This window comes from Lolium perenne, chromosome 1, assembly GCF_019359855.2.
Source record: "Lolium perenne isolate Kyuss_39 chromosome 1, Kyuss_2.0, whole genome shotgun sequence".
NCBI lineage: Eukaryota > Viridiplantae > Streptophyta > Magnoliopsida > Poales > Poaceae > Lolium > Lolium perenne.
Genome location: NC_067244.2, coordinates 264,157,380 through 264,182,482, shown reverse-complemented (window position 1 = coordinate 264,182,482; position 25,103 = coordinate 264,157,380). Strand labels below are relative to the sequence as shown.

Genomic DNA, 25,103 nt, shown 5'->3' with positions numbered 1-25,103 from the left:
TGGACGTGTATTAGTTAGCTCTAGCTAGCTTCAATGATACTACTAGCTACCACTACGAAGCAATCAGTTGTGCGTGAGTATTATACGCAGACACTGATGGTTTCGCGGCAGAAAAGTAGTCGTGTAATGTAAGCAATCATGTTTGTCAACGACAAAAGAAAGCAGACGAATATATGCGACCTAAACGCGCATGTGGTCCGTCTCTGCTTTGCCTTAGTCTAATACGCCTTGTCAGGCTAATCCTACCTGTATTCGATCGATGTCTCTGCATGGAACAGACTAAACTAGTCACAGGGATGTTCGCTACAGGACATTCTAGTGTTTATCGATATCGGACAACAACCCAAAAAATGTGAAGCGCGTGCATAAACAATACTAGTGGTACCACAAATACCGATATAGGTAATGAAAAATATACTATCTCTATTTATGAAAAGATGTCGTAAATTTATCTAAATTTCGATGTATCTGGATCATTTTGAGCGTATAGATACGTCTGAATCTAGACAAATCTCCGACATCATTTTATGGACGGAGAGAATATATATGAAGAAAAATATGAAGTGACTGAATTATGAAATGGACTGAATACCTGTGTCTGAACCCAGCGAAGCAAGCATGCATGGAGCGCCTAACTCTTACAACCAAATCGGAAGCTGGTGAGCCGATTAATCAAGAGATGAGATAATCTAAGTGGCAGTGCTGCACTGTTACCACCTAACCATGGCCCAACCACAGACAGGACGTACCAGAGATGCCAATTGCCACATGAGATTCTCTTGGCCCGGTAGGCGTGTCACGTCCAACCCCAAAGTCGAACTTTAGCTTTGCTTTCCCAATGGATATTGCACACCAAACGCTGCAGATCTCACATGGATGCTCCAGTCAACACCGCCCGATCGATGTGTGCCGAATTTTTGTGATGGGAGTAGCTGGCACTGCCGTGCATGGTGAGAGATTTGGGACCGAATGTCTGGTCTTGAGTCTTGACACTGAATAGAAACAGCTAACACGGGGCATGATCGTCTGACCAAAATACTCACCGGAGAACAGCTGCTCGTACTGGTTGCTGCAGCCTCCTAGTTAAAAAGAGGAGAATATATTGCTGCTACTCCGCCTTGAAACATTGAAACGATCAAACTGAAGGCGGTTAGGAGGAGTTCTCTCTCCCCTCGGCCGCCGGTATCGCCGCCGCTGGTTCCCCTACCCTCCAGCCATGGTGATCACGAGGTGCGGTCTCTCCCCTAGGCTGTCAGTACCGTTGCTGCTGGTTCCCTGCCCTCGGTCGGCTGGTGTGCATCGACGGGCATGAGCTTGGAGTTGATTCCCAGATATTAGGTCTTGCATGAAAGTGTTGGTCTGCCATGACGATGTGTTGCGTAATCGACGATACTCCGGTGAGGGGTGCCTCGCGGAGGAGAGAGAGATGGTGAGCCATAGGGCGAGGAGTCACCTGAACGGGGTGACACGAGTTACCCAGCTTCGGAAACCTCACAACGGTGGTTGAAAAGGGGAGTAGTATTTTTTTATTGTCGGCGTGCGTCATCCACTGAGTCGGTCATAAGCCTAGCTAGGTTAAGCTAAGTCACAGGAATAAATAAGACCTAAATCGCACATACTAGTGAAACTTGGGGCACTGATTATGGTAAAATTACTCACCTTAACCCAGTCAGGTGTGTCCTTGATCGGGTTTTGTCTCCCCGGAGTGGGAAGCGTTGTTTCCCCTTTGTTCGCTGATTGCCTAGACTATTATAGGATCGGATCATGCGCCTCTGATCCTTGCCTCTGGGGAGGAGGCTAGGAGGCGTAGCCCGCGGTTCTTCTTCGAGAAGAGCTGGCTGGAGAGACAGAGTTCGCGGACTTGGTCTCATCCAAATGGGGTGAACTGCTGGGAAGGGCCGCAGATTCCCTGGACCCGATTGATACTTGGCAATTGATTTCGATAGCCTTCGTCAATTGCTGAAAGGATGGGAAGCCAATCTGGGTAAGGAGTATAGAGACCTCAAGGAGCATATCCTGTTGCAGATCCAGTCCCTGGACCAACGGGCTGATTCTTTTGGTCTTGATGGCGAAGGGTGGGCGTTGCACTACCACCTGGAGGGCCGTCTGACCCACCTTGCTAAGGTGGAGGAGGAGGAGTACTGGAGACAGCGGAGTCGACAGAACTGGCTTCTTAAAGGGGATTCTAACGCGGCATTTTTCCACGCTATGTCGAATGGCCGCAGGTGCAAATGTGCGATTGCGAGACTGTCATTTTGGAGACGAGGGCCTTGCAGGAACACATATATTCCTTCTACCGTAACCTTATGGGAGGATATGGCTTTCTCCCTTTTACATTACCTTTGGGACCAACGGGGGCAGGTCTCAAAGGAGGGCAACGAAGGGCTCATGCTGGCATTCACGGAGGAGGAACTAGGTAAGGTTCTCGCCAGCATGAAGGTAGACACAACCCCGGGCCCAAATGGGCTTTCGGTAATCTTCTTCAAGAAGTTCTAGTCTTTGGTCAAACCTTGTATTATGGCCATTCTGAATGGCTTTGCATTGGGGCACGTGGATATGATGAGGCTGAACATTGGGACCCTTACTTTGATCCCAAGGTTTAGGGCGCAGATGACATCCATCGGTTTCATCCTATTGCTTTGATTAATGTAATCTTTAAATTCATCGCTAAGGCCTATGTTATCCATCTTTCTCCGGTTGCCCATAGGACGATTATCCATACTCAGTCTGCGTTCATTAAGGGTAGATACATCCATGAAGGGATTGTCGCTCTTTAGGAGATCATTCATGAGACAAAGTCAAAGAAACTTAGGGGAGTTTTTCTTAAACTAGACTTTCAAAAGGCTTACGACCACGTGAACTGGAAGTACTTGCGAGAAGTCCTTCTCGGGGGGGGGGGGGGGGGCTTTCACCCGGGTTGGGTCCATCGGACGATGAGTCTAGTCTCGGGGAGGCCAGACTGCCATTGCTATCAACATGGAGGTTGGAAATTACTTCCGGAATGGTCGGGGATTGCGTCAGGGAGACCCTCTCTCACCGCTGCTATTTGACTTTGCTGCTGAGGCCTTCACCGCTATTCTTGAGGCGGCTAGGAGGGTTGGGCATATCTCCGGGGTGATCCCGCATCTGGTGGAGGGGGTCATTTCGCACCTCCAATATGCGGATGACACAATCATCATGATCCAACCGGATGACCTCGGCATTGCAAACCTTAAATTCATGCTCCTATGTTTCGGGAACATGGTAGGCCTTTGCATTAACTTCCACAAGAGCAGGATTGCGAATATGCTTAAGTGCAATCTCGGTTCACTCCCTTTCACTTATTTGGGTATTCCCATTAGTGACCGGGTTGTGGCAGCGGTGGATTGGGGTCCGCTAACCGTCAAGATGGGTAAGAGAGCCAACCCCTGGATGGGGAAACTTATGTTGTCAGCAGCCAGGCTGACACTGATCAACGACTGCCTCTCTAACTTACCTCTCCATGCAATGGGTGCGTACCTGCTGGGCGATGGTATCCACTTAGTGCTAAGGAGGATTAGGACTAGGTTCTTTTGGGAAGCCAATGGTCCTAAGCGCAAATACCACTGGGTTAGGTCGGATGCAATGGGCAAACCTAGATCCTTGGGGGTATTGGGGATTATTGACACGAAGATCATGAACATTTCACTACTAGGAAAACGTCTATTGCCGGCGCACCAAATTTGGCTATTGCCGGTGCACCAGCGCCCGCTGGTGGGAACGGGCCGGTGATAACGGGCTACTGCCGGCGCACCAGCTAGTGTGCCGGCGGTAACACGAGTTATCTCCTGCGCACATATCTAGTGCGCTGGCAGTAAGTTTTCTAGGAAACAAAAAAAAAGCCTCACGGGGGCACTTTTACAAGCAGCCCCCTATGTTCAAGACATGAAAGCAATCAAGTCATAGTTCATTTTTGCACAGATCTAGATCTTGAGGCCTCGTCGGAGCTCGAGGCAGCGTGTTGGCAGCGTGGTTGTTGGCGTGGCTACAGCCTCGTCGGAGCTCGAGGTTGAGGAGGAGCTCCATGCGGCGTGGTCACCGGAGCTCGAGGCAGCGTGTTGGCAGCGTGGTTGTCAGCGTGGCTGCAGCCACATCGGATCTCGAGGTTGAGGAGGAGCTCCATGTGGCGTGGTCGTCGAAGCTCGAGGCCGAGGAGGAGCTCGAGGTGGCGTGACCGTCGGAGCTTGAGGCCAAGAGGGAGGAGGCGGCGTTAGAGGAAGAGGAGATGAGGAGGTGAGGAAGAGGAGAAAAGAGTAGGAACAGGAATGGGAAGATGAAGAGTAGAAAGAGGAAGAGAGGAAGAGGAGGAGAGGAGAAGAGGAGAAGAGGGGGGAAATGAGGAAGAGGAGGACCCCTGTTTCAACTTATATACCTAAGATTACCGCCGCCACACCTAGTATGGTAGTGCGCCAGGGGTAATTTTTGTATTTTTTTCATCAAAATCGAAAACCTGAATAAAGTCCCGTTTCTGTTTTGAATTTGATGAATCCAAATTTTGGTGAATTCGGATAGGAAATTTTGCGTAGATAGATTTTGATATAAAAAAAAATTCATCGGAGGTCGAAGGTCATATGCAACCACAAATCCCGTTTTACCGAAAATGACGCCATTTTGCATAATATTTCAAAATTCATTTTTAATTTTTTTTATTAAAACTAGATAACATAATACATGGCCATTTCAAAGGATTTTATTTTTTTGAATTTTCTATCATTTCTTTTATTTTTTTGAAAACTGAAAAGCCTTGGAACCTGGTTCACCCTTATTCCCGGCGCTCTAAACTTTTTGTGCGCCGGCGGTATTGGGTCATCACCGGTGCACCCGGATTATGGTGCGCCAGTAGTATTTAGCACCGGTGGGCACCTTTTTTGGTGCGCCGACAATAATGTTTGCGGCTATAGGCCTTTTCCTAGTAGTGTTTGTCTTATGGCGAAATGGATCTAGATGCTCTATGCTGGGGAGTAGGGGTTATGGGCTGAGATTATCTAGAACAAATATCTTCGGACCAAGGTTCTGTTGATTGACTCACACCATCCTGGGTCACAATTCTGGAATTCCCTGCAAAAGATTAAATCGATGTTTGCTTTGGGGGCAAAACACCAGGTCCGGAACGGGAGGTCGACTCGTTTCTGGTTGGATTGGTGGCAGGGGTCGGGGAACCTGCAAGACAGGTTCACTATTCTGTTTGATATCGCAGCGGATCCGCATGCCACGATGGCTGAATACATGTCCTCCGCTGAGTGGCTGATCCCGCTGAGAAGGGGAATGGGGTCCCGCGAAAGAAATGAGTTGGCCTCCTTGCTGTCGGTAGTGGCTGAGGTACGTTTATCCGAGAGGCAAGACAAACTCTCCTGAGCTTTGGAACCCTCTGAAAAGTTCTCGGTCAAATCCTTGTATAGGAAAATGTGTTAGGGAACAACTAGGAAACACTTCAGTGAAATCTGGAAGACTGCGGTACCATGAAGCTCAGGATCTTCATGTGGCGGTCGGTTCGGAAACGGCTTCCGTCCCAATGATAACATCCAGCGCCACCACGGCCCATCGAACGGCAGATGTGCGTTGTGCGATGAGTTCGAGGATACCGCGCACATCTTCTTCCGGTGCCCGCTTGCTAAGTTTTTGTGGAGTGCGGTTAGGGAATTGCTCGCCTGTTCTTAGAATCCCTCTTTTTCCGCATACGTCTATAGGTGGCTCGGGGCATCGACCGGGCAACCCAAGCGCATTATTCTCACCATATGTTGCATGGCCTTGCGCTGAGCATTGTGCAACATTAGGCATAAGTCTACAATCGCAGGGGTGTTCCCATCCCAAACGGCTAATGGTTTATATAAATTATTGATGTACCTATAGGTGTGGAAGCCAGTGGCTAGAAGACAAGATTGGGAGGCCCTGGAGGTGGGGATTGGCCATGCCAAGATCAGGGACCGTCCGGAGTGACCTCGTTCCCTCACCTGCATGTATCCTAGCTAGTTGTAGTACCTTATGCATGTGTACCTCTGTCTGTCTGTCTCTGTGTACCGCGTGGTGTTGGCATTGGGGCGCCGCACCTCGGCGTGTTTGTGTGGATTATCTTATGCGTATGTTGATCGGACATCCGGTGTGGTGTTGTGTGAACTCTATTTGTACTTTGCCGGTGTATGGATTCATTAATTTAAAACCGGGATCGTCTCGAGCCTACTGTCTAAAAAAATTACTCACCACAAAGTTGTCGAAGCCTGCGTGGTTCATGACAATGTAGAACTAATCTACCTTCCTCTTTGACCGGTGACAGTTCACCTATTGCTAGTTGCAGGCATGATAGATCTCCATTACTGAAATACAAGAAAAACGTCGAATCAAAAGAATGAGAGCAAAATAAGAACAAACACGAACTGAAAAAACCCTACAAAGAACGAGATGTAGAAGCACATTCTACTTCAACGTATGAAGAATGTACGAATGATTAGAGAAATTCAGAGAAAACCCAGAGGAAGAACTGTCGATGGTTACCGTACCATCGTCACTCAAACTAGAGGGTGTGCCTATTTTCATATTTTCCTCAAAGCGACGGTTCCTAATCACGGTCATGTTAGTAGAGCTACTCTTAGAGGTGGTTGTAATCCATAACCGCCTAAGGGATATCTTTGAGCCCGTTTCCTTTCACGACCTACTCTGGGTCGACAATTTTTAAAGCGGCGGAGGTTCCGCATCGGCTCTAAGAGTCTTAGAGGTTGTCGAATATTCTTAGCCATCTAGGGTCATTAAGAAGAGGTGGTTTTTTTAAAACGTGGGAGAAACCGGCTCGACGGACTAACTCTAAGTAGCGAGTTTGTACTAGTGTGATTAGGCTCAACTACGCTAGAATTAAGCTGGTAAGTAGTATGTTAGATGTTTATGTGATGTGTATTATGCTCTATTGCTTACTGTGATTCTTGTGTATGCGTTGTGTGACGATAATCTCGACGTATTTGAAACGTGGTGAGAAGATACCACATGTATGTCCCTGAAATAGCAACCAAGTACAAGTGCTGTGACTCGCCACAACTAGTTTTTTTGTAGGCAACCAAATAAAGTGAAACTTTGGTAGTAAATGATGCAATTCAACCTACCAAACAACTCGGCAAAGTTGGCCCGTGCCCCATTTACAACAGGCTACCGTCCCTATAGCATGACCCTACTGAAAACTAGTAGGGAAAAGGCTACAAGGACTCGACTAATGGCATCGCGCAGCTGCTAGCGCACATGGCTGTTCTTTGTAGAAGCGTGCGAAAAACTAACACGCGACTAGTAGCGCATTATTGCTAGCGTGTGTCAAGTCACAACACACGACTAGTAAGAGGGTCCCACCTGCGCCTTGGTACATAACTTATCCGCAGTGCGTCTGTAATATCCCAGGTTTAGAGGCTACAAAAAGAGATAATAGAAATGTGTGCATTGCATTCATGCATAGAAAATCCGGGGAATTTTCGCGCTTTCAAATAAAACTTATCACGGTAACTGAAGTTTCACTTGACTTGGTGGAATTGAGGTAGATCATCAAGTTAAGCGCTATAAACTTCACTGTGATCTTCGCTAAAACCTTGTTTTGGGTAGAGATGATTCGATCTATGGATTAGATCAAATAGGATTGGCTTTACAATCACAACACCTTAAGTGAGGATTAAATACCAAATCTTATAAAAGATCTCAATATGGTATTCCTTACAACAACACATGAATGTCTATTCAACTACAAACCATAGAATATAAAGAATTGAGAAACTATTCTACACTTATCTTTTCCATTTCCTTTTCACTCAATCAATATTTCTACCATGATCCAAATGGTACATTTTCAACTATAACATTAAATTCATGTCAAGGACATTCACATTAGTTTTTTTTATCAAACCTTGACTATTCCAATTTTGTTTATCCTAACCTATTTGTATTAAACCTCAGAGAAGGGAGAGGATAGTCCATATATTTACACTAGGTGGATAGGGGAGCTTCGCCTCGCTGCCTGCATTATGTTGTGACACCACATGGTAGATGTGGTGGCCCTGTAGATGATAACACGTTTAGTTTTATTTTTCGTTTTTATAAAGTGCCACCTTGAAATTCAAATTGGTGGATAGGTGCTGGCTCATTTTCGTCACACGTACATTAGAGAGAACCAAACCGTGGTAGTTCTTCAAGCTTTTTCCTAATAAAAAAACATTGTTTTTATCAGCTATCTTCCACAGAGAATCACAGAAATCCAGTGCCTGAACAGACTTGCACATGTTTTGTCAGCAAACGTCCACAAAGAATCACTACTTAATAGTCCAAACTAATCACAATACCTGGTTAACTCCTAAGACTATACTAACTTTCGGCACAGTTTTAGTTGCACCAAAAAACTGATTCCTTGAAGCAGAGCCATCATATGGACCTGCTCTTTCATTGAGAAGAGCTTCAGGCCTTCAGCTATGTTGCACATTCAATCCGCAGTACATAACTCCATATGGTGACCTCAGCCTGCATGGAACAAATTGTAGTTATTATAAAAAAGTAACAAAAGGTTTCAAGTCTTACTGATTCTGAGACATGGTATAATAGCATCTATAACTTGTGTGCTATACATTTCATATTTCTCTGAAAAAACAAAGACAGAGGTAATATAGTTCAAAATTGCATTTTTTAGATCATCTGCTGCGATTATATTAATAACCGGCACATTCAGATGGCAATAGGTTCACAGTATACCGGGGGACACTGAGCACCTCAGCATCCGCTTGATGTCCTCGACCAAGCAAAAAAAAAAAAGTATAAACTCAGCATCCGATTGCATTTTTTATTACTTGTACAAAAACATGGAACTCGTGTACCAAGAGCACACTCAAAGACGCTGTGAAATTCCATCCGGTGTACTTACAACACCATGACCAAACAGTTGAACAATTCAATGGAATCAGATGACACCTATTTGCGAACCTGGCCGTGTATGCATACCTGACTCCAATCCTTGAAATTAGTTCCCGTGTTGACTTTTCCTTCCCGCATGAAGAACCTGAAATTACCAACTTTGATGTTACATTACATAAACATGTATCATGGGGACCTGCAACAATTATAATGGTCTGATGAAATTTGGTATAATAATCATTGTACAATATATACTATATTCCTGAGATCTTTTCTTACAGTTTAACAACATTTCTCAGGAATTACCATATCACAGGCATATAAAGTACTCCTTGGGTCCCATAAGGTACTATTTAGTGTCTATATACATCTAAATTTTGACAAATCTAATACATCTTTACGGGTACACTATCAACAGCTAATCAGTTCATCACTGTCAAGTTTATGCCAATGTTTGATCCCCACAACTCTCATGCAATAGGGATGTCATAAAAAACTGAAGAACAAAATTGCAGATAGGGTATACCTCTCTGGATGAAAAACCTGTAACAGTTCATGTATTACCATAGCTGAACTTTAAACTGGACCTTACAATTTAGATCATGAAAGATGGACAGCTAGTATCTATTGGTCTTATTAACATGGGATTAAATTTCGAGGGAGTGTTCAATATTCATAGCAATGTATAGATTTTGGTCCAAACGTAATTCTTTTGGGTATGTTACAAAATCAGAAATATAATTTTTCAACGTGGCTACAGAGTTTCAGATTAGTAAGATCCCGATAATGCTAATTTATTCCAACACCATCAGAGCTAAGACTAAATTAAGGCAGTCAAATTTTGTAATGAAACATGGCTGGCTATATGTTTTATATTTTGTCGTCAATGCAATGCTACATTAAACCTTTGGTTCAACTGAAACATATACCAAAGTCAGGAGAATTTCCTATAAGAATACTCCAGTTATCCAAGCATAGCAAGAAAATAATCAAGTATAAAAAAGCATATATAACATCATGTGGTCGAACAGAACCATGGATTTCTACATTGATTTGCCTGAAGCAGTTATGAAATTTTGAAGCAACATTGACAAAGTTAGAAACATATAGAGAGGCAAATCAATGTATACCAACAGAAGTCAAGACTAAAGTGGAACCTGAAATAGCAGAAGAGAGAGATTTAGACAAAGACTATAAATCCTGTGTAATAACTTTGCTCACGGAATTGTTTTGGAGCTCCTAACATAGTGTATCGTCTAACGAAGTAGATTTAACTGGCATGCATATATACACGAAATATTCTAATGCGCCCAATGAAACACGTCATAATCAATGTGCACAACTCAATGTTATAAACATGAAGACTCCAGGGTTCTACTGAACCTGATGTGGACCAACCATGCTGCTTCTCCTCTGCTACCTGGAACAGATAATCTATTTAAGACTACTGCTGAAAACATGTATAAAAAAGCTTTTTTTTTCTTAATCGATGCAATAGATTAAGCAGATTTATTGGATGATTTGTGATGAACTAAACAGGATAGAGAACAAAGGAGCAACTTATTGTACAGGGTTACTTGCCTAAGAATGAGTTGCTGGATTTACGTGAGACTAACCTAATAGGACATTGGTTCGTCCAATCTGAATCTTTAATGAGGAGGTGGCTTCAATCTACCCAGAACTGGCCGAGGTAGGCGTGTTTCCAATCGTTTCGTCGGGATCCATCGGAGAAACCGTGTCGCTCCGCGTCGCCCCCGCGGCGACAGGGGCGACCCCTCCTCCTCCCCGCCTCAGCGCTCCTCCCCCGCCCCTCCCCGCTGCCGCCGCCGGCACGAGCCGCCGGGCAAAGCCCGCGCGGTGCCGGCGGCGGTGGCTCCTCGCGGCGCGAGCTGCTGCGGGCCTCGCGGGGTGGTCTTCAGCGGCGTCGACGCCCCCCCCCCTCCGGCCGGCGCGGGCGCTCCGGATCCCGGTTTGGTGGCGGCGCGGCACGGCGGCCCAGCCACCGGTGCTGGTGCGACCTTGACGCCGGGGCGGTCGTGGCCAGGGGTGGCGGCGGCGGGCCCAGATCTGGGCCGGCGGGCCTAGGTCTGGGCCCCATCTGGGCCTTCGCGGGTTGGAGAGCCAGATGCGGCTGGAGCTGCTGGGTGCGGCTCCTCCCTGGCTAGTTGTGCTGGTGGCCGGCGCTAGGGCTGCTTCGGCGACCGGCGCGTCCCGAAGCCCTGTACTAGCTGCAGATGCCCATTGGCTGGGGGGCAGGGACATCTTGCACGGTTCTCTCGGGTTACTCCGCTTGACAGAATCTGGGTTCGTTGGCTGTGTGGGTGGCGCTTCATCGGAGTGGCGGCGATTCTCGTCGCCACAAGTTGCTTGGTTCCCCGGCCAGTTCGTGACGCTCGTGGGGACAACGCGTTTTGGAGTTGCGCCTGTTGGACTGGTTGGTCCGCGAGGTTTGTCCTGCTGGGACGCTAGTGTGCACGACGGTGTGTCCGCGAAAGCACCGCAAGGCTACGGCCATTGCCGGCCACGGCGACGTCTTTGGATGTCGCTCACCTTGTTGGAGGGTGGCCATGACACACGTCCTGCCACTGGTTGCCTCCCCTGGGGGTCTGTCTACAGCCTTACTGACTTGCGTTCTCTCCGAGGTCCTCCTCGGAATTCCTCTAGGCGATGCCTTGCGTCTTGCTGTGACTGGCTTCATATAGATGGTGTTCTTTCGGTTTGCGTGGCCTCTCTCGTGCCTAGGGTGGCTGTCGGAGAGTGTGCCGTGGCACCGGGGGACAACGGTGGTTCTAAACAGCCGGTGGCTGTCCTGATGGCAGGTGCAAAGCCTTTGGCTTTCCCTAGGGTGGGGTCAAGACTTCCGCGAAAGCATGGCACGGATCCCCTGTGCCGACAACGGCGACGCTCGTGAGCGCCGTTCCCCTTCCTGGAGGCGTTGTCGTGAAGTTCTTCCCCCTTTGAACTCTGGAGGATCGCATGCTCACTTGCGCCGTTAGCCAGCTCCCTTGGTGATGGTGGTCCTCTGCAAGGCGTCCTTGTACCAATTCAGTTTGGTGCGGCTCCATGGAGTGGCGGCTCGTTGCTTGAAGTTCCAGCCGAGCTGACGATGTTTAGCTGTAGTCTCGGGCGCCCTTGTATCTTGGTTTAGACTATAGCTTTGCTTCGCTTGTGCTTGTAGCGTTAGCTGGTAACCCCAGTTTTGTGTTTCTTTCTTTCCTTCGGATGTTTCGTTGTATCGTTGTACTTCACCTGTGTGGCTTTATATATAAAGCTGGGCCGGAGGGCCTTCTATTTAAAAAAAAAAAATCTACCCAGAACTAACTACGTCATGGCCGCTGGACTCAGTACTTGCCTGCTCAAGCTCTACCTCGTTGCATCCCATCTCCATGCAATTCTCAACCTGTAAATTTATAATAAGGAACAGTTTACTGCTTTATGATGTCATGTAAAAAAAAAGATTTATGATACTGAAGAATATCTAAATCAGCTGGACGTTTAAGAACGACTAATGCACAAAATATGTTTTTCGGAGAGGAAGAAATTAGCACACACCTGCTAAGCGAGGTCGACGTACTTGATGGTGAAAACCCAGGCTAGACGGAGGCGGGAGGAATAGGTTGGGACAGCAGCCGCTGGGGACCAGGGCAAGAGCCTGTCATGGTCGGCTCCGAACATGTAGAGGAGATCCTGGAGGCACCGAGGCAGTTCTGCTGGATAAGGAGAAGAGGAAGGGCGCTGCGTTTCCGTTGCTTCACGGCCGCCGTGCACCTGCGTCGTTGCGGCGGCGCTCGTCACGGGTGACACAACCACCACATACCTCCCCTCCACTCGGGTGGCAGTGGAGGCGCAGCAAGGGCGGGAGTCATCCTGGAGTAGCTGGTATCCGGCGTGGCCGGCGCCAGAAGAGAGAAGGAGAGGCAACGGCCCTTTGCCGACCTTCTACTGTTTGGATAGCCCCTTGCAGCCTCTTCCCGTCCCTGGACCCCCGGGAAACCGCCGTCTCGTCGAAGGAGATAGACTAATATTCAGATACACGGAATCGTATACCTTCCACCTGAAAATTCGTTGCAGAAGTCGTTGATGCAGCTCCCCGCGCGCGATGTTGATACAGCGGCCATCATGGTCATGGGTGGCGTAGTCAGTCTTCCAGTTACTGAAGCTCGACGAGCTCTCGAGGCTGCCACGCGGCATATTCTTCTTTTTGGACGGCCCAACGGCAGTGGCGGCGCCAGGTTTTTGTGACCGGGTATTCATTGCAGAAAAAAAAAATCTCAAAGCAGTACTATGAAAACAAAAGCAACCGCTGTATGTGCTACTGTGCTAGACTAGGTTAGATTTTTATAGGTAAATTGGTCAATTACACACAATTAGGCTTGATGAATAGTACAACTTACAAACTTGCAAACAGCTAATATGGTACTGTATTACTGCTAAGTGCTAATCTCATGCGGCCATGCGAATTGCAAAATCTGAGGAGAATAGGGGATCAGGGGAATAAGTGGTGACGAGCAGAAGACCACCTGCCATCCTGGCAGGGGCGGAGCCGGGGGGGCGAGCAGGGGCTAGACCCCCCCCCCCCCCCCCCAATCGATCGCCCCCCTCAACATCTTACAGCAGCTACAGGTGCTATAGAAAGAAGTCTACATAACCCCCTAACTATGGGGTTTGGGACAGAGAACCCCCTTAACTTTAAAATGGGACACTTAACCCCCCTAACTATGCAATACTAGGCAATTGATCAGCACAAGAAAAGTGGTTTGGCACGGTGGTATTGCTAACGTGGGCTGGTTTTAGCCACGTAGTTGCTTGATTCGAACCTTTTTTGGTCAAAGTCTTTCACAGGAATTTTATACAGAACACAACCACCGCCGGCGAGACTACATTCAGCGCGCGAGCTCTTCGCTACAGCAGCGGCCAGCTCCTCGCTACGCGGGCGAGTTCGAGGGCCAGTCTCCTCCGGTCCTCCCCCGCGCCGCTGCTACCGGTATCGATTCGGCTGTCGGCGAGGCCCCTCCTAGTCCACGGGAGGTAGACCGGAGATGTCACGGGGGCGCAGATCGAGATTTCGCTGGAGGACGACGACCACCTCGTCACCTCTGGCCTCCCCCGCTGACGGCGTTTGTGAAGGAGGGGCTCCTGGACACTGCGGCTGTGACAGAGTTTCTCACCAGCGCGCGCTACGGGGAGCTGCTCCACATCGACCACGTCTTTTCTATCGAGGATGATGACACGCTCGGCGCCGGCGGACCGTGCCAGCGGCTGTCCGCGCGGAGGAGCAGGATGTGACGGATGCTGGACGGGGATCTTGCGAGAATTTACACAGCGATGGGGCGGAGACCCGCCGTTCCCGATATGCCGTGCTCCGAGGAGGGTCGCCGCCCCCGATTTTCCCAACTCCGGTGGAGCCTCGCCATCCCCCGATTTGCCCTGCCCGTCTCTCGCTGTCTTCCTAAGCTCCGGCGGAGCCCCGTATTCCCCTCCGTTCTACCGCATGTGACGTCATCAAATACCGCTTAGAAAACCACTCTCCTAATGCTGAGGGGGTCAATTGCCTGGTATTGTGTAGTTAGGGGGGTTATGTGTCCCATTTTAAAGTTAGGGGGGTCTCTGTCCCAAACCCTATAGTTAGGGGGTTATATGGACTTCTTTCGGTGCTATATGCATGTATAGATGCGTTTGTTCTGTGTGAATGTACGTATACATGCGTTAATCCCTGGAGAAAAGCACATGATTAAGCAGCCCACGTTTAGATTATTCAGATGTAGTGCAACGAACGAAGCCCACTAGCCCATGTCCTTATCGTGGCCTTATTTTCCTGGATCAAAGCCGCTATGCAATCCTCTCGCTCCATGGGTAGTTGATCGATCTGAAGTGTACGTCTCGTTGTTAGTACCTGCTAGGGCGCTGCGCGCCGCCCCCGCCCCCGCGGGCGGCTCACCGCCTCCACACACGGCAACGCCAGGAGGAGATTAGACCGAGCAGGACACGGCCCGGCGCTAGCTGATTCGGCGCTGCAGCACAACCCATATGCAATCTGTGATTCTGTATGTACCTAAGGTATGCAGTGGATTAATTAATGTTACAATTCAATTTATACATGCTACTAGTAGTATCTTTATGGTTAGATTGAATAGTATTTATATACCAATGTTTACACTACTGAAAGGCAAAAGCAAGTGAAAAAATAGAAGTACAATTTAGTTTTTCGGAAAAAATTGCTTCAGAAATGAAGAAAAAGACACCCTGAAAACGATTTGTCACATTGTCAATTTTTACTGCTGCTATATCAAAATATATATCCCCTGTCGGAATTTTTTTCTCCCTATCATTCCATGGTCGTGATCCTCTCGCCCCCCCTATAATCAAATCCTGGCTCCGCCCGTCTTGGCCATTGATGACGCGCCGTCGTAGTACCCTGCAGGATGTAGAATTCTTCGCTGCCGATGGCCGCTGCTCAGCCGCTTCCTGCCTGCTCTACTTCGCGTCGGATCGCCTAGGGTTAACGCCAACCGCTTGTGCGTCTGTTCATGTTCGTGCGATGCTGCGAGACTGCGAGAGCGAGCAGAAAATGTATTCATGGCTTCGTGGGAGGGGAGGTGCTGTCCGCCGACCTGGTTGGTGCGGACGGACCACCGCACACCCAGACCAGGTATGTTGGGCTGGCCCAGTTTGTTTTTCTTTTTCCTTTCTTATTTTTTCTTTCCATTTTTTCTCTGTTTTGAATCTGAACAGTTTCAAATTTGAACGAATTTCGAATTGAACGAATTTTCAAATTTGAATATTTTCAGTTTTGAACAAATTTCCAAATTGAACGATTTTTCGAATTTGAACAAATTTTAAAATTGAACGATTTTTGTATTTGAACAAATTTCAAAATTGAACGATTTTCGAATTTAAATTTTTTTCGAATTTGCACACTTTACGACTTTGAACATTTTTCTAATTTGAAGAATTTTCAGATTTGAACAATTTTCATATTTGAACAAAAAGAAGAGAAAGAAAAATAAAATAAAAAAGAAATAGGAAACAAAAAGGAAACAAAAAAAAACAAAAAAAAAACAGAAAACAGAAAAGAGACAGCGAACTGGGTCGACCAGGCCAGCCCATACCGCGCGCGGGGTGTGTGCGGCGCGCGGTAATGGCCGACCTGGTCGGTGTATAGGAATTGCCTCGTGGGAGAGCGACTAGAATTGGGTTGGATGGGCTGTTGTATGGGCTATGGGGCTATGGGCCATACGAGTAGTAGTAAAAAGAAGTTTGCTCAAAATCTTTGGTATTCACGTGAATACAGGGGAATACCCAGCGCCGCCAATGCCCGACGGCGACCTCAAGATGCGGAGCAGGCAACCCTGGGGTTCGACGGCTAGCTGCGGATTAGAAAAGGAGGGGATGCTTGGGGGGCATCACCACTTGCTCGTTGTTCTGCGCCGCCAAGGCTTGCCAGTTCTCCATTGACAAAGAGAGGGAAATCATAGCGAGGTGGCGGCCGGAGGCTAGAAACCCTAATCACAGAGGACCTAGATGGGAAGAGAAGAAAGAGAGGATAGAACGGGAAAGGTGGGGGACTGGGGAGCGGCCGCGTGTTTTTAATCGGACGACAAAGTCCAGGATACTGTTCACCCTAGCGCGGTAGAGGCATGAGAATGCACCGATTGCAACAAGATTATATGTTATAAATATATAGGAGAAGTTACCGCCGGCGCACCAAATATGGCGGTGCGCGGGCAATATTTTTTCCTTTTTTTCATCGAAATCTAAAACCTGAAAAAGTCCCGTTTCTCAAATTTACCGAATCCAATTTTTATCGAAACTGAAAAGGCGGTCCACGGGGGGTGGGGGGGGGGGGGGTAAACATGATGGTGCGCCGGCGGTAAGGGTGCCCTGATTTTCAGATTTGCCCCGAGCTGGCTCATCCTTATCCCCGGCGCACCCTGTGGCCTAGTGCGCCGACAGTACGACTTCTTCGCTGGCGCGGAGGGATAAGGGCACGCCGGCGGTAGTTTCCACCGGCGCATGGAAAATCTAGTGCGCCGGCAACATGTTTTCCATCTATAGGCGTTTTTCTAGTAGCGTGAGGACGCATTCTAGTAAAAAAGAGAGAGCGGATTATAATTACTTCAGTCCCGAACCCTCTATCTCTCCCACCTACTTCACCTCTTTTACACTAATGACTGCCATGAACGGCTCACCTCCTCCTTCCACCGGCAGCCACCTGGCGGTAACGGCCACCGACGCAGATGAACATCACCGATATTTCCTGAACTCAGCCGATTTGGTCCACCGTATCCTCCAGCAGCTTGATGGACGTCCAGTCTCTTCTATCCAGATCGTGACTAGAGAAGGATCTACGAGTACATCCGTTTCTTACACTTTGGTAGCGTCGGTTCCATCTCTCGCGGTACTTTCTTCTCCGCTGGAAGCACCATCTTGCTCGGCACAGATTTCCCTGGCGGCGGCACTGATACGTTGCAAATGTATCTATAATTTTTGATGCTCTGTGCTTGTTTTGCACCAATTCCAACATGTTTTATAGGCACTTTGTATCATATTATGTTATTATTTCAACTAACCTATTAACAAGTGCCACAGTGCAAGTTTCTGTTTATTATGTCTGTTTATTGCAGAAATAGTCCAAAAATGAAAGTGCTCGGAAAAATCTGGAAAATTCACCAAAATTCTTATTCACCAGAAGACTCCGGGAGCCATAAGGGGAGTTCCGGGAGAGCCACAGGGTGGCTATACATGGGCCAGGCGCGGCCTGGGCCCTCGCCGCCCCTGCCCCATGTATTCCCCCCTCGAGCACCGCCTCGCGTCGCGCCTCTTCGCCTATAAGAAGCTCCTGACCCTAAAAGTTACGAGGCGTAACTTTTCCGTGGAAGAAGAGCTCCGTAGCCGCCGCCAACACCGAAACCAAGTTTCGGGGGACAGAAGTCTCTGTTCCGGCACCCTGCAGGGACGGGGAAGTGCCCCCGGAGCCATCGACATCGACTCCACCGCCATCTTCATCGCCATCGCTGCCTCCTATGATGAGGAGGGAGTAGTTCACCCTCGGGGCTGAGGGGCCATACCGGTAGCTATGTGGTTTCTCTCTCGTGATATGATCTTTTATGTGATCGTGGGCTTTGTAATCTAGATGTTGTTGTGCTACTCTAGTGTTTTATCATATGAACTTTGGGGTCCGCGTGATCGCGGTATGTACCGTGTGTGGCTCCCTTATGAATTGTGTAATGTTAGTTCGTCCTATGAATACTCAAAGTGACAGCGTGGGGTGATGTCTACGCACGCTTCTATTCTTGTAGACAGTGTTGGGCCTCCAAGAGCAGAGGTTTGTAGAACAGCAGCAAGTTTCCCTTAAGTGGATCACCCAAGGTTTATCGAACTCAGGGAGGCAGAGGTCAAGGATATCCCTCTCAAGCAACCCTGCATTTAAGATACAAGAAGTCTCTTGTGTCCCCAACACACCTAATGCACTTGTCAGATGTATAGGTGCACTAGTTCGGCGAAGAGATAGTGAAATACAAGTAATATGGATGATTGCAGGTAGTAATTGCAATCTGAAATAAAAATGGCAGCAAGCGAACATGTAGCAGAACTTGTTGAAAATGGTGTTTCAATGCTTAGAAACAAGGCCTAGGGATCATACTTTCACTAGTGGACACTCTCAACAATGATCACATAACTGAATAAATAAATGCTACTCTCAAACACTCTCTTGTTGGATAACAAACACCATTCATTGTGTAGGGCTACAAGAGCACCCTCAAGTCATAAAGGAATCACACACGATGCGCAACATGTCACCGTCACACCGTGGAGAGTGAATCCGGAGTTCATATTAAAGTAACCTCTAGAGTGCATAATAGACCGTTGCAATTTAGACCGAGTACTAACATAGCATACACACTGTCAACAATAGCTATGAAAGGGGGAATAGATCACATCAATACTATCATAGTAATAGTTAACTTCATAATCTACAAGAGATTACAATCATAACCTACGCCAAGTACTACATGATGCACACACTATCAACTTTACATCATGGAGGAGGAATAGACTACTTTAATAACATCACTAGAGTAGCACATAGATTAATAGTGATACAAAGCTCATGATCACATAAAGATCACACCATGGGAGAGAGAGATGAACCACATAGCTATCGGTAGAGCCCTTAGCCTCGGGGGAGAACTACTCCCTCCTCATCATGGGAGACAGCAACGGCGATGAAGATGGCGGTGGTGTCGATGGAGATGACTCCGGGGGCAATTCCCCGTCCCGGCGGCGTGCCGGAACAGAGACTTCTGTCCCCCGAAACTTGTCTTCGCGATGGTGGCGGCTACGGAACTCTTCGTGGAATATCACTTGATGTTTTAGGGTTTTCGCGACGGAGAGAATATATAGGCGAAGGGGCGATGTCGGTGGAGTCCCGAGGGGCCCACACCATAGCTGGGCGCCCTCCTCTTGGCCGCGCCGCCAGGTGGGGTGGCCACCTCGTGGCCCCTCTCCGTCGCTGCTTCGGTGTTCTGGAACAATCCGTGGAAAATAAGGCCTTGGGCTTTTGTTTCGTCCAATTCCGAGAATATTTCCTATGTAGAATTTCTGGAACCAAAAACAGCAGAAAACAGGAACTGGCGCTTCGGCATCTTGTTAATAGGTTAGTCCCGGAAAATGCATAAAAACATTATAAAGTATGACTAAAACATGTTGGTATTGTCATAAAACTAGCATGGAACATAAGAAATTATAGATACGTTGGAGACGTATCAAGCATCCCCAAGCTTAGTTCCTACTCGCCCTCGAGTAGGTAAACGATAAAAAGGATAATTTCTGAAGTGACATGCTACCAACATAATCTTGATCAACACTATTGTAAAGCATATGAGATGAATGAAGTGACTCAAAGCAATGGTCTATAGTTTGCTAACAAAAAAGATAATGACTAAACAACTGAATCATATAGCAAAAACTTTTCATGAATAGTTCTTTCAAGACAAGCATCAATAAGTCTTCCGTAAGAGTTAACTCATAAAGCAATAGATTCTTAATAGAAGGTTTTGAAGCAACACAAAGGATGATTAAGTTTCAGCAATTTCTTTCAACTTGTAACATGTATATCTCATGGATAGTTGTCAACATAAAGCAATATAACAAGTGCAATAAGTAAACATGTAAGAATCAATGCACACAGTTGACACAAGTGTTTGCTCCTAAGATAGAAAGAAGTAGGTAAACTGACTCAACATAAAGTAAAAGAAAGGCCCTTCGCAGAGGGAAGCAGTGATTACTCATGTGCTAGAGCTTTTTATTTTGAAAACATGGAAACAATTTTGTCAACGGTAGTAATAATTCATATGTGTTATGCATAAAACCTCCTATAAGTTGCAAGCCTCATGCATCGAATACCAATAGTGACCGCACCTTGTCCTAATTAGCTCGGACTTCCATGGATTAGCATTGCATTACATATGTTTCAACCAAGTGTCACAAAGGGGTACCTCTATGCCACCTGTACAAAGATCCAAGGAGATAGATCGCATTTGATTTCTCAATTTTGATAGATCTCAACTTGAGGACATCCATATCGGGACAACATAGAAAATAGATAATGGACTCCTCTTTTATGCTTTAAGCATTCAACAACAGATAATATTCTCATAAGAGATGTGAGGATTAATGTCCAAGCTGAAACTTCCACCATGATACATGGCTTTGTTTGGCGGCCCAATGTTCTTCTCTAACAATATGCATACTCAAACCATTTAATCATGAGAAATCTCCCTTACTTCAGACAAGACGAACATGCATAGCAACTCACATGATATTCAACAAAGTCAGAATAAAGTTGATGGCGTCCCCAGAAACATGGTTACCGCTCAACAAGCAACTTATAAGAACTAAGATACATAAGCGACATATTCATTACCACAATAGTTTTTAGGCTACTTTCCCATGAGCTATGTATTGCAAAGACAAGGAATGAAATTTTAAAGGTAGCACGCAAGCAATTTACATTGGAATGGCAGAAAAATACCACATAGTAGGTAGTTATGGTGGACACAAATGGCATAGGTTTTGGCTCAAGGTTTTGGATGCACGAGAAGCATTCCCTCTCAGTACAAGGCTTTGGCTAGCAAGGTTGTTTGAAGCAAACATTATAAACCGGTACAGCAAAACTTACATAAGAACATATTGCAAGCATTATAAGACTCTACACTGTCTTCCTTGTTGTTCAAACACTTTTACCAGAAAATATCTAGACCTTAGAGAGACCAATCATGCAAACCAAATTTCAACAAGCTCTACGTTAGTTCTCCACTAATAGATTTAAACTACATGATGCAAGAGCTTAAACATGATCTACTTGAGAGCTGAAAACAATTGCCAAGTATCATATTATTCAAGACAATATACCAACTACCACATGAAGCATTTTCTGTTTCCAACAAAATAACAATAAGTGCTGCGGCTTTCAGCTTCCGCCATGAACATGAATTAAGAACACAAGTGTTCATATGAAAAAGCGGAGCATGTCTCTCTCCCAAACAAACATGGTATGATGGTGCCCACTTTATTGAAAATAAAATACACAACAGAAAATAAAGACGCTCCAAGAATAACACATAGTATATGAAGCAATAAAAATATAGTGAACAGAAACAGGACCTGATATTTTTATTGATGAAGAAGGGGATGCCTTGGGCATCCCCAAGCTTTGACGCTTGTACTTCTTGAATATATCTTGGGGTGACATGGGCATCCCCAAGCTTGAGCTTTTGTCCATTCTTCATCTCATCTCATCATTCTTCTTTCCTACACTTGAAAACTTCCTTCATACAAAACTCATCACAAATCTCATTAGCAGCGTTAGTGCAATGATAATATTAATCAAATCTACAAGTTCAGTATGACATATGAAAAGCATTTTAATAAGGATTGGCTACTGTAGCACAACTTCAATAAGGTTATTTGATCAAGAGAACTCAAAAAGGTGGGCAAAAAGATGCAAATGCAAAAAAGTGCAAGAATCTGTCAAAACAGAACAGTTCGTAAAAATTGATTTTTGAAAACTAGTTACGCTGCGTAACTCGAAAAACTCTGAACTAATGAAAGTTAGATAAATACCTGGGGAAGATGCTCATAAATTGGCATCTCAAACTTATGTTCCGGTGATTTTTGGCGATTTTTCTCATGACGACCCAGAAACAGTAATCAACATTGCAAATCTCCCAAATACCACTTTCTTACCATTAGAGGCAATTCTTGGCACAAAAACAAAACAAACATGATAATGAGAGGTTGCTACAGTAGTAACAACTTCCAAGACACAACAAAACAGTAGCAAAATAAACACATGGGTTATCTCTCAAGAAGTGCTTTCTTTATAGCCATTAAGATGGACTTAGTAATTTTAATGATGCTCGCGCAAGAAATAAGAGTTGAAGCAAAAGAGAGCATCAAAAGCAAATAAGAAACACTTTTAAGTCTAACCCACTTCCTATGAAAAGGAATCTTGTAAATAAGCAAGTCATGTAAGCATAATGCAACAAGCATAGAAAGGCAACACAAGCGCAACTTCAAGATTCTCAACATAAAGAGGGGAAACTTAATATTATTAAGATGCATATAACCATGTTTCCCTCTCTCATAATAACTTTCAGTAGCATCATGAACAAACTCAACAATATAACTATCACATGAAACATTCTTATCATGAGCTACATGCATAAAATTATTACTCTCCACATAAGCATAGTCATTACTATTAATTGTAGTGGGAGCTAATTCAATAAGGTACCTATCATTATTATTCTCATCACCATAATCATCATATATAGGAGGCATATTGTAATCATAATTAATTTCCTCCTCAATAGTAGGTGGACTGAAAATATGATAGTCATCATTATAATCATCATATATAGGAGGTAAAGTATCATCAAAGTAAATTTTCTCCTCCATGCTTGGGGGACTAAAAATATCATGCTCCTCAAAACCAGCTTCCCCAAGCTTAGAATTTTCCATAGCATTAGCAACAATGGTGTTCAAAGTATTCATACTAATAACATTGCCATTAGCATGCATATAAAGTTCCATAGGTTTTTTTAACTTTCTCTTCAAACACATCATGTCCTAATTCAAGATAAAGTTCATAAAGATCTCTATTTTTTTTGTTGTTTTCCATTAAGCCTAACTAGTGAATATAAAAACAAGAGACAAAAAGATAAAATTGCAGAATCTAAAGGAGATACCTTCGAGCACTCACACATCGGCAACAGTGCTAGGAAATAGCTTAGTAGTCGGAGGATGTGAATACCTTTTACCTTACCTCCCCGGCAACGGCGCCAGAAAATAGCTTGATGTGTACGCACGCTTCTATTCCTGTAGACAGTGTTGGGCCTCCAAGAGCAGAGGTTTGTAGAACAGCAGCAAGTTTCCCTTAAGTGGATCACCCAAGGTTTATCGAATTCAGGGAGGTAGAGGTCAAGGATATCCCTCTCAAGCAACCCTGCAATTAAGATACAAGAAGTCTCTTGTTTCCCCAACACACCTAATACACTTGTCAGATGTATAGGTGCACTAGTTCGGCGAAGAGATAGTGAAATACAAGTAATATGGATGATTGCAGGTAGTAATTGCAATCTGAAATAAAAATGGCAGCAAGCGAACATGTAGCAGAACTTGTTTGAAATGGTGTTTCAATGCTTAGAAACAAGGCCTAGGGATCATACTTTCACTAGTGGACACTCTCAACAATGATCACATAACTGAATCAATAAATGCTACTCTCAAACACTCTCTTGTTGGATAACAAACACCATTCATTGTGTAGGGCTACAAGAGCACCCTCAAGCCGGAGTAAACAAGCTCCACAACGTCATAAAGGAATCACACACAATGCGCAAAATGTCACCGTCACACCATGGAGAGTGAATCCGGAGTTCATATTAAAGTAACCTCTAGAGTGCATAATAGACCGTTGTAATTTAGACCGAGTACTAACATAGCATACACACTGTCAACAATAGCTATGAAAGGGGGAATAGATCACATCAATACTATCATAGTAATAGTTAACTTCATAATCTACAAGAGATTACAATCATAACCTACGCCAAGTACTACATGATGCACACACTGTCAACTTTACATCATGGAGGAGGAATAGACTACTTTAATAACATCACTAGAGTAGCACATAGATTAATAGTGATACAAAGCTCATGATCACATAAAGGTCACACCATGGGAGAGAGAGATGAACCACATAGCTACCGGTAGAGCCCTTAGCCTCGGGGGAGAACTACTCCCTCATCATCATGGGAGACAGCAACGGCGATGAAGATGGCGGTGGTGTCGATGGAGATGACTCCGGGGGCAATGCCCCGTCCCGACGGCGTGCCGGAACATAGACTTCTGTCCCCCGAAACTTGTCTTCGCGATGGCGGCGGCTACGGAACTCTTTGTGGAATATCACTTGACGTTTTAGTGTTTTCGCGACGGAGAGAATATATAGGCGAAGGGGCGATGTCGGTGGAGTCCCGAGGGGCCCACACCATAGCTGGGCGCGCCCCCCCTCTTGGCCACGCCGCCAGGTGGGCTGGCCACCTCGTGGCCCCTCTCCGTCTCTGCTTCGGTGTTCTGGAACAATCCGTGGAAAATAAGGCCTTGGGCTTTTGTTTCGTCCAATTCCGAGAATATTTCCTGTGTAGAATTTCTAGAACCAAAAACAGCAGAAAACAGGAACTGGCGCTTCGGCATCTTGTTAATAGGTTAGTCCCAGAAAATGCATAAAAACATTATAAAGTATGACTAAAACATGTTGGTATTGTCATAAAACTAGCGTGGAACATAAAAAATTATAGATACGTTGGAGACGTATCATGGGGTCAGGGCCGGGCCGGCGAAATCCAGGGCCCTGTGCGGAATTTTAAAATGGGCCCTATTTCCTTAGATAAATAAATATAATGAAGATGTACATTCAAACTGAAGAACTGCCCTCAACACCCCTATATTCTGAAGATCGGACCAACGGTCTAACCAAAAAGATCTACATCTAATGATTTTGATGCACTTAAACTGTTTGGGTTTTAAAAACTAAGAAAATACTTTTCTAATCTCAATAGCTTATAGCACGTAAAGCTAAACCTATTATGAGAACTACCCCATGAGAGAAATGCAATATCACTATATCAGATTACAAACTTACTGATATGTTT

At 45.8% G+C, this 25,103-nt stretch overlaps 1 long non-coding RNA gene across 1 annotated transcript; it reads right to left on the bottom strand.

Annotated features, from left to right (window-relative positions):
- Positions 1-8,460: 8,460 nt before the first annotated feature.
- LOC127327852 (uncharacterized) lies at positions 8,461-10,564 on the bottom strand. The gene is made up of 3 exons (XR_007868762.1): positions 10,500-10,564; positions 8,971-9,028; positions 8,461-8,496 (listed from the first exon to the last, which is right to left on the bottom strand). It is a non-coding gene; the product is annotated as an uncharacterized lncRNA (long non-coding RNA).
- Between the last annotated feature and the right edge of the window lie 14,539 nt (positions 10,565-25,103).